The sequence below is a fragment of the Ovis aries genome, chromosome 12 (genome assembly GCF_016772045.2).
Source record: "Ovis aries strain OAR_USU_Benz2616 breed Rambouillet chromosome 12, ARS-UI_Ramb_v3.0, whole genome shotgun sequence".
Classification (NCBI taxonomy): domain Eukaryota; kingdom Metazoa; phylum Chordata; class Mammalia; order Artiodactyla; family Bovidae; genus Ovis; species Ovis aries.
Genome location: NC_056065.1, coordinates 64,082,509 through 64,093,153, shown reverse-complemented (window position 1 = coordinate 64,093,153; position 10,645 = coordinate 64,082,509).

Here is a 10,645-nt window from a genome sequence, read left to right as displayed (position 1 = left end):
TAGGAATTTCTAAGGAGGAAACAGCTACAGAGCTGAGAGACGGGGCAAACTAGAAACTGAGGAAAAGCCGCTTAGAGTTGGGACAGAGTGGGACTGGGTGTCCAAGGGTCTGGCTAAGGAGGTGGTGCCAGCATGCTGAGAGGCTTTTGTTCACAGCAGCCTGGAGTGGGAGGTGGGAATGTCACAACAGGGGATCAGCACCTCACGAAGCAAACAAAGATTGTTCGTTTACTTTTCTGTCATGAATCTGGAAATCTGAAAGCATCCACCGCCTATGAGTAGCTGTGTGCCACTTTTATATGGAATTTCATTTCAGTCTCTAAGCCATTGTTCTTAGAACCATTTTGCAGATGTGGAAACTGAGGCTCTTGAGAATTGGCATGACTTATGAAGGCTGGCTTAGGTAGTACAAGACAGAGCTGGGATTTGAATCCAGGATTTCTGACCTCACAATGAGTTCTTGGTGAAAACCCAGGATGAGAGAGGGCCAGCTGTGCATAAGAGCTTCCATAGAACTTAGGGGCATGGATGGGACAGAAGTCACTGAGGCATCTTCAACCCTGGCTCTGACCAGCTCAGGTCCCCTGGGAAACCTAGGGGAACTTAGAGCGGCTCCCAAAGACTCGCCCTGGAGGAATGCTTAGGAATGTGCTGAGAAGTCTGTTACAGATAGTAGACTAAGACAGAAAGCGTTACCCAGGCCACAGCGAGCTGCCAGGTTTTATACTCTGTAAAAGCCCCAGTGGGATGGGCTTCCCCCAGTAACTTTCAGGAGCCGCAGAAGCTCATCTGTAAGAGGGAGCAGACCATGGTTGACTGACAGCATGTACAGAACTGGTTACAGAATTCACAGGGCCTTCTGCAAAGTGAAAATGTGTCCTCTTGTTCACTAAGCACTAAGCGCTCCAAGATGGTGACAGCGGAGAACTGAAGCAAGCGTGGGGACCTTATAAGCCTGGGGCTCTGAGTGACTGCGCAGGTCATACATCCTATTATACTTTGTACATGGCTTCACTTCTCACTGCCCTGATAAATGTCTGTGTAGAGGAGTATTCAGAGGGAGACATGCAATGCAGACCAAGGATTCTGCCGTCTCCTTCTTTCCCAAATTCACTCAAAATAGCTGAATTATAACAGCCTCTGTTGATAAGCAGGCACTGTGGTCCAAGCCCTTGACTGTGCTATCTTTCCTCCCCCACAACACACTTTTCCACCCAAGAAAAGGGAGGCTGTGAGAGGCTGTAAGACCCACAGCCAGCTGGAGGAAAGTCGAGGTTCAAACCTGGGTCTCTGGATTCCAGAGCTCTCCCCACTCCTGTGTGTTGCCTCTGCCTTTGAAGCTAGCAAGAAATGGAGACTTGAGGGGCTTCTGGTCAAGAAAGCTGGTAGTTCCACCTGGGGTCAGTGTTTATCAGATTCCAGCTCTTTATATATCACTTCCATAATTGTTAGCCATATTTTCATTTCACCTATGCTGTTATCTTTCATTAATTCACTTTTTAAAAAATTGCCTCATTATAAAATGTAACTGTGAAATTGTGGGTTTGGTATGCTAGCTATACTTTTTTCCTAATAGACATTAAAATAAACAAACTCTGTCCCATCTATTCTACTTCTATAAATATGTCCTTATATGTTCACAGATGTGTGCAATGACACACACAGTACACAAGAACATTCGTTGCAACACTGTCATGAGAGGACGTAATTATAAACAACCTGACCATCTGTCCTTCAGTGGGAAACTGGTTTGAAGCTGGACATCTACCCAGTCATAAAAGAGGGAGGAAGTGCTCTATGTCCTGATAAGGAAAAATAGCCCTTAATATTAGTTAAGAGAAAAGAGCAAGATGCAGACCTGTGCATCAAATGGTATGTGCATAAAGGGGAGTGGCCGAGAGGTTAATACCCTGGACGAGGGCATGGCAGTCCACTCCAGTATTCTAGCCTGGAGAATCTCATGGACAAAGGAGCCTGGTGGGCTATGAATGGTCCATAGGGACACAGTGTCAGACATGAATGAAGTGATTTAGTACACATGAACGCATCCAGGGGTTTACATTTGCATATGCTTAAAATATCTTTTGAGAGAATGCCGATAAGTTAGCACAAGTGGTTCCTGGTGCGTGGGAAGTGTTTGGCAGTGATCAGAATAATTTTTCATATTTGTTCATTTTGAACCACGTGAACATGTTACTTGTCCAAAAGTTTTAGTGAATTAAAATAATACAATAATTATGATGATAGAATTGTTTGTCTGCATACTGCCTAAAATCCTCTCATGAGCCATGGATGGCATGCATGTGTCTTTACTCAGGGAATATGGCTCTGATGGATTTGACTCACATGAATGGAGTGGTGGCCTTGGTAGAACTGTGTCAAGCAGGTGAACTCCTGGACAGGTGTGTCAACCTGAATACTGAGAAGGACACAGAAGAAGCCCATCATTAAGCCAGGTTCTTGAGTCATTAGCTGCTGATCAAGTCCCTGTTGCTGACTGCTCTGAAGCCTAGGAAAGAAGCTAAGCCCGGAGAAGAGGGATTGTGTCCCTTGTGAACGAAATATGAGCTGTGTCTGCTGTGGCTGTTGAAATGTGATCAGGTGGGGAAAAGGACTGAATGAAATGGGGCGCATTCTAGACAGTGTCTTCTTATCTGAGCCAAGCATTCTGGGGAAAGACGTGAATACCAGCCAGGTCAGAATGGGAGCCCTTCTGAAGGAAGACAGGCACTGTGGATAGCAGAGGATGTGTACAAGAATCTTCCGAGTTAGGGAGCTGGCGCCCATCTCCTGCACTGGTCAACAGAGAGATCACACGGGTTTCTGTGGGGGTGGTTGAGTCAAGAGCCAACTGACACAAGAGTTGGTTGCACTTCTGTTAGTTTAGATTGCATTAGCTGTTTTGGCAACCATGCGATTCTGTTGACTCATGTTGAGTGTGCAGTCAACTCAAATGGTTAGACGTCTTCAAATACATCCTTCTTAAAGAGCAGTTGCCTTCCTATATTGGGGCAATTGAATCTTCAGGTGTAGGAGTAAATCTTTACATGTCTCCCGTTAAATTACAACTTGGAGTTTTGTGACTCAGTATGAGTCAGGCAATATTCGAATTCTGATTCCGTTATTCTACATGTTGCTAGTCTCTCCAAGCTTTTGAGTCACTTGTAAATCTGATGCAAGTTGTTTATTAAAAGGTTAAAAGCACAAATTGACATTGATGCCTCAAGAAGATTCTAGGGACATAATATTAGGCCAACTAAATCATCTAAATTACTGTGTCTAGGGAATATCTTGGCCAAATACCCTTTTATGTTTGTATATGCACCATCCTGGTTCACCTATCAGGAAAACCTTCTCAAAAAAAGGGAAAGAGTTTGCTTTGGTCCAACTTGTTCTTAGTAAACTCATTCTAGTTTCTAAAATTCCAATTCCCCTTTGTTTCTAAGTGCCTTTGTTTAATATATTTTAGAATTCTTTCCAGGGATCAACTGGTAAGTCTTCGATACCATTTTAAGAATTTATGACTTTTCGACACCTAGGATCACATTTACCCATCCATCCTGGCTTTCTAGCATCAATCCCAGTCTTCATGGTGCTTCAACTGACAAGGTTTTAGGGATCATACAAACGAAATCTCTCTGTTCCTAGAATTCAGTGAATCTGTATTAGATGACTGGAGTTTCCTTAGACCAGCTGTCAGCTTCCTCACCATCCTCTGTCTGGGTCTTCATTCCCTGTATGACTCAGGAACAAAGTCAGAGCTGAGTAGTTCTGCTTTCTTGCCACCATCTGTTGATGTGATGTCATCTGCACCAAGCAGTGACCCTCTATGTTCATCCTCTGACACTAAGGAGCTCTTTGTGTCATCCTTAGTACTTTTTGCAGCTTCAACTCACTCTGGGCTTCAGCTTTCCCTGTATACCTTCTTTGATTTCTGCCAGCATTTGGATTTCTCATTGGTCAGGAACCATGTCATCTATCATTTGTGTGTCTGACTGCTGGAAAGAATTCCCTGTGGGATCCCAATGCCTCTCCACTTCCTTCATCTTTGGTATCTCTGTGTCCCAGGTGGTTGTGTTGATTTCTGAGAGTCTTCCATCCCTCTATAGCAATCTGTCATTTTAGAGTCTTGGGTGAGGGGCAAACATCTATTTTTCTTTTTTTTTAAATTAGCCAAGACACTTTATCATTTTTCAATTTTTTAAAGAAAATTATGGCCTGTTTGTGCATGCTCAGCTATGTCTGACTCTTTGCAACCACATGGACTATAACCCGCCAGACTCCTCTGTCCAGAGGATTTCCCAGGCAAGAATAATGGAGTGGGTTGCCGTTTCCTTCTCCAGGGGTTCTTCCTAACCCAGGGATCAAACCTCTGCCTACTGTATGGACATGAAGATTCTTTACCACTGAGCCACCAGGGAAGCCCAGGTACCTGTGTATAAAAGTTCAGAGATGGCAATGATCCTCAAGTCTAGTATGCTTAATATGAGGATGCTTTTAAAGAATAGCCTTATGCATGTCCTCATCTGGATGATAAGATGGATTATGTGTAACCAACCAAACTAAATAATTACAGTGACTTTATAAGCATCTTCCACAGCACTGATATTTAGCAGATGTTTTGAGAATCTATTATGTGATAGGCACAAAAGATAACACTGGAAAAGTCAGATGTAGGTCCTGTACTCCTGGAGCTTACAGCCTAGCTGGGAAACAGCCACTTAAACAAGTAATTACTATCATGTGTGGCTGAACACGTGGTTGGGGAAGTAGAGAGGCTGCTATGAGAGCATAGGGCAGGAATAATGACCCAGCTGGTGAGTCAGGGAAGGAGAAGACTGGAACTCTATAGTGATGGTAGGCAGAATCCTAAAATGACCCCCAATCCTAAGATGCCTATGTGTAATCCTGTCCCACTGTGTGGGCAGGGACTGAGACTTGCTTCTCACCCACAGACTATGGCAAAGGTGAAGGGACTTTGCAGAAGTAATCAAGGACCCTAAACAGCTGACTTTAATCAAAAGAGAGATTATCCTAGGTGGGCCTAACCTAGTCAAGCAGGCCCTTTAAAAAGGGCTCTAGGCTCAGAGACTCAGTGACGTAGAGACACTCTTTCCGTTGCTGGTCTTGAAGAACTTCAGTTCACTTCAGTTCACTTCATTTGCCCAATTGTGTCCGACTCTTTGCGACCCCATGAATCGCAGCACACCAGGCCTCCCTGTCCATCACCAACTGCCAGGGTCTACCCAAACCCATGCCCATTGAGTCAGTGATGCCATCTAACCATCTCATCCTCTGTCATCCCCTTCTCCTCCTGCCCTCAATTTTTCCCAGCATCAGGGTCTTTTCAAACGAGCCAGCTCTTCGCATCAGGTGGCCAAAGTATTGGAGTTTCAGCTTCAGCATCAGTCCTTCCAATGAACACCCAGGACTGATCTCCTTTAGGATGGACTGGTTGGATCTCCTTGCAGTCCAAGGGACTCTCAAGAGTCTTCTCCAACACCACAGTTCAAAAGCATCAGTTCTTCATCCCTCAGTTTTATTTATAGTCCAACTCTCACATCCATACATGACCACTGGAAAAACTATAAGATGGACCTTTGTTGGCAAAGTAATGTCTCTGCTTTTGAATATGCTGTCTAGGTTGGTCATAACTTTTCTTCCAAGGAGTAAGCGTCTTTTAATTTCTTGGCTGCAATCACCATCTGCAGTGATTTTGGAGCCCAGAAAAATAGTCAGCCACTGTTTCCACTGTTTCCCCATCTATTTCCCATGAAGTGATGGGACCAGATACCATGATCTTAGTTTTCTGAATGTGGAGCTTTAAGCCAACTTTTTTCACTCTCCTCTTTCACTTTCATTAAGAAGCTCTTTAGTTCTTCTTCACTTTCTGCCATAAGGGTTGCTGCTGCTGCTGCTGCTGCTGCTAAGTCGCTTCAGTCATGTCCGACTCTGTGTGACCCCATAGACGGCAGCCCACCAGGCTCTCCCGTCCCTGTGATCCTAAATTTCTACAGCTGCAAGGAAGTGAATTCTGCCAACAATATGAGGGAGCTTAGGAGCAGACTCTTCCCCAGTCAAGATTCCAGGTGAATGCAGCCTGGCCCACACTTTGATCTCAGCCTGGTGGAACCCGAACAGAGGACCAGCCGGGCCTTGCCAGGACACCTGCCCCATGAAAACCGTGAGAGTGAATGTGTATTATTGTAAGTCACTAAGTTTGTGATGACTTTTTATGCAGAAATAAACTACTAACCTGGTAGGCTAGACAGGACTAACTTATGACATCTTCCTGGAGAAGGAAGGCTTTTAGCATTGAGGGGTTTCAAGCAGCCTTGCTGACTAAGGAGACCCACACTGAATTTTCTGTGTCCTCCCTGTGAAATTCAGGCCAAGTTCACATGTAATAAATGAGGTCTCCCTGCCCAACTCCGGAGGCTTCCCTGTCTCGAACTCAATGTCAGTGTCTGCGGATGTTAGATTTAAGGATACAGGATGTACATACTCTCCCTACTATTGTAAATGTACCACATTGTATGCAAATAAGGGTGATAATGACAAACGCCTTAAACTATTTTTTCAAGTAGGATTCCGGTTTCTTCATTTTGGTGCTTTTAACCAGTCAGTGGTCTACAGAACACCTGCTATGTGCCTAGAGTGTGAAAGAATGAGGGGAAACGGAGACCTGTTTCCACCCTTTGGGGAGTTTGAGAGAGAAGCTGCCAAAAGTTAGAAGAAGTTGAAGAATTATGAAACGCTAAGGTCTAAAAGTGGGCATACGTGCATGCTCAGTTATGTCCAGCTCTTTGCGACCCATGGACTGTAGCCTGGCAGGCTCCTCTGTCCATGGGGTTTCCAGGCAAGAATACTGGAGTGGGTAGGGAGGAGAAGGTGATTGCTGACTGCCAAGGAATAATGAGAACAATGAGTTTAATTTCAGGGGTCCCTCCCCCCAGAAAAAGGAAAGCCTTAGGTATATTCTTAGCTTCCCGTTGAATGAGTGCAACCAACAGGAGTTTATGATCCATGAGCAAAGCAGATGCAAGTCTTGCTTATACAGAACTTTGAAATAATTTTGCAAACATTGAGCTAAAACTGTGAGATTCAACCAGTGTCTTAATTTATTCAATAAGAGTTTTCTGAACACCTACTATATCAAGTGCTGTGCCAAGAATCGAAAATATAGTGGTATGTCTGTCAGAATGTTTTAAATGAAAAAAAAAACAAAAACAGAAGATACTATTCAAATCGCTTAAACAATAAACAGACTTACTCACCAACAAAGAAATTCTGAGAAAATTAGTTCCAAGATGGGTTAACTTAGGAGCTCATCAACATAATTAAGGATCCAGGTTTTAAGTTTTTCATTCGCTTTTCCTTAAAACAATGGCTTGTTCTTAGCTGGCTTTCCTCATGGTCACAAGATAGCTGCCACTGTTCCAGGTGCAGCTTCATAATACTGTCTAGGGGGAAAATAAGGACTGTGTCTTTTTTCTTCCCATGTGTCTCTTTTTTTCCCCATGTGTCTTTTTTTTAATCAGCAGGGAAAAAATCTTGCTAGAAATCCTCAGCAGCCTTCTCCTAAGGTCTTATTAACTAGAATTCTATCTCACACTTAGGCCTGAACTGGTCAGAACCCCACTCCTTGGGGCGGTGTTGAGAGTTTTATCTCTCCTGAGGCACTTGGCCTCCAGAGAGTGGAGACTTGAACAGAATGGGGGTTCTACCAAAGGAAAAATGGGGAATGAGGAAGGGTGGTTGAGAAGGTCATCTACTAATGGTATTGATGACTACTGTAATACAATTACAAATTGTGACAACACCATGACCCAAGAGAACTGTGTGCTGAGAGAGAGAAAGGGTGAATATGGAAGGTCATGGATCCAGAAAGGCCTTCCGGAGGGAGTGAAAGATGAGTTGGAACTGAACCAGCTGGGCAGAGGGTTGGGGGAAGAACATTCCAAGCAGAGAAAACCATGTAATATTATGATGTTGCATGGAAACACTGGAAAGGAGTGAGGAAGGGACGAATGGGAAATGGTGTGGCAGGGATTGGTGGGGAGGGGGCGCACTGTGTAGAGAGGATCCTTCCTGCACCATGGGAAGGAGTTTGGTTTGTATCCTAAGAGTAATAACTAAGGCACTGAAGGTTTTAAAGCAGGGGCAAGATGTGATCCAACCTGTATCTTTAAAAGATTAGTCTGTTGACCCTCCCTCCCACCTCCCACGCCACCCCTCTAGATTGTCCCAGAGTACCAGATTGAGCTTCCTGCACTATACAGCAACTTCCCATTAGCTGTCTATTTTACACATGGTAATGTACATATCCGGTCCCATCACTTCATGGGAAATAGATGGGGAAACAGTGGAAACAGTGCCAGTTCAGTTCAGTTCAGTTGATCAGTCATGTCCGACTCTTTGCGACCACATGAATCGCAGCACGCCAGGCCTCGCTGTCCATCACCAGCTCCCAGAGTTCACTCAGACTTACATCCATCGAGTCCGTGATGCCATCTGGCCATCTCATCCTCGGTCATCCCCTTCCCCTCGTGCCCCCAATCCCTCCCAGCATCACAGTCTTTTCCAATGAGTCAACTCTTCACATGAGGTGGCCAAAGTACTGGAGTTTCAGCTTTAGCATCATTCCTTCCAAAGAAATCCCAGGGCTGATCTCCTTCAGAATGGACTGGTTGGATCTCCTTGCAATCCAAGGGACTCTCAAGAGTCTTCTCCAACACCACAGTTCAAAAGCATCAATTCTTCGGCGCTCAGCCTTCTTCACAGTCCAACTCTCACATCTATACATGACCACTGGAAAACCATAGCCTTGACAAGACAGACCTTAGTCGGCAAAGTAATATCTCTGCTTTTGAATATACTATCTAGGTTGCTCATAACTTTTCTTCCATGGAGTAAACGTCTTTTAATTTCATGGCTGCAGTCACCATCTGCAGTGATTTTGGAGCCCAAAACAATAAAGTCTGACACTGTTTCCACTGTTTCCCATCTATTTCCCATGAAGTGATGGGACCAGATGCCATGATCTTCGTTTTCTGAATGTTGAGCTTTAAGCCAACTTTCTCACTCTCCGCTTTCACTTTCATCAAGAGACTTTTTAGTTCCTCTTCACTTTCTGCCATAAGGGTGGTGTCATCTGCATATATGAGGTTATTGAGATTTCTCCCAGCAATCTTGATTCCAGCTTGTGTTTCTTCCAGCCCAGCTTTTCTCATGATGTACTCTGCATAGAAGTTAAATAAGCAGGGTGACAATATACTGCCCTGACGTACTCCTTTTCCTATTTGGAACCAGTCTGTTGTTCCATGTCCACTTCTAACTGTTGCTTCCTGACCTACATACAGATTTCTCAAGAGGCAGGTCAGGTGGCCTGGTATTCCCATCTCTTGAAGAATTTTCCACAGTTGATTGTGATCCACACAGTCAAAGGCTTTGGCATAGTCAATAAAGCAGAAATACATGTTTTTCTGGAACTCTCTTGCTTTTTCCATGATCCAGTGGATGTGGGCAATTTGATCTCTGGTTCCTCTGCCTTTTCTAAAACCAGCTTGAACATCAGGGAGTTCACAGTTCACATATTGCTGAAGTCTGGCTTAGAGAATTTTGAGCATTACTTTACTAGCATGTGAGATGAGTGCAATTGTGTGGCAGTTTGAGCATTCTTTTGCATTGCCTTCCTTTGGAATTGGAATGAAAGCTGAACTTTTCCAGTCCTGTGGCCACTGCTGAGTCTTCCAAATTTGCTGGCATATTGAGTGCAGCACTTTCATAGCATCATCTTTCAGGATTTGAAATAGCTCAACTGGAATCCCATCACCTCCACTAGCTTTGTTCATAGTGATGCTTTCTAAGGCCCACTTGACTTCACATTCCAGGATGTCTGGCTCTAGATGAGTGATCACATCATCATGATTATCTGGGTCATAAAGATCTTTTCTGTACAGTTCTTCTGTGTATTCTTGCCACCTCTTCTTAATATCTTCTGCTTCTGTTAGGTCCAGACCATTTCTGTCCTTTATCGAGCCCATCTTTGCATGAAATGTTCCCTTGGTATCTCTAATTTTCTTGAAGAGATCTCTAGTCTATCCCATTCTGTTGTTTTCCTCTATTTCTTTGCATTGATCGCTGAGGAAGGCTTTCTTATCTCTTCTTGTTATTCTTTGGAACTCTGCATTCAGATGCTTATATCTTTCCTCTTCTCCTTTGCTTTTCGCTTCTCTTCTTTTCACAGCATTTGTAAGGCCTCCCCAGACAGCCATTTTGCTTTTTTGCATTTCTTTTCCATGGGGATGGTCTTGATCCCTGTCTCCTGTAAAATGTCATGAACCTCATTCCATAGTTCATCAGGCACTCTATCTAACAGATCTAGGCCCTTAAATCTATTTCTCACTTCCACTGTATAATCATAAGGGATTTTATTTAGGTCATACCTGGATGGTCTAGCGGTTTTCCCTACTTTCTTCAATTTGAGTCTGAATTTGGTAATAAGGAGTTCATGATCTGAGCCACACTCAGCTCCTGGTCTTGTTTTTGTTGACTGTATAGAGCTTCTCCATCTTTGGCTGCAAAGAATATAATCAATCTGATTTCGGTGTTGACCCGAGGAGTGGTGGCTGCACAGGCACAG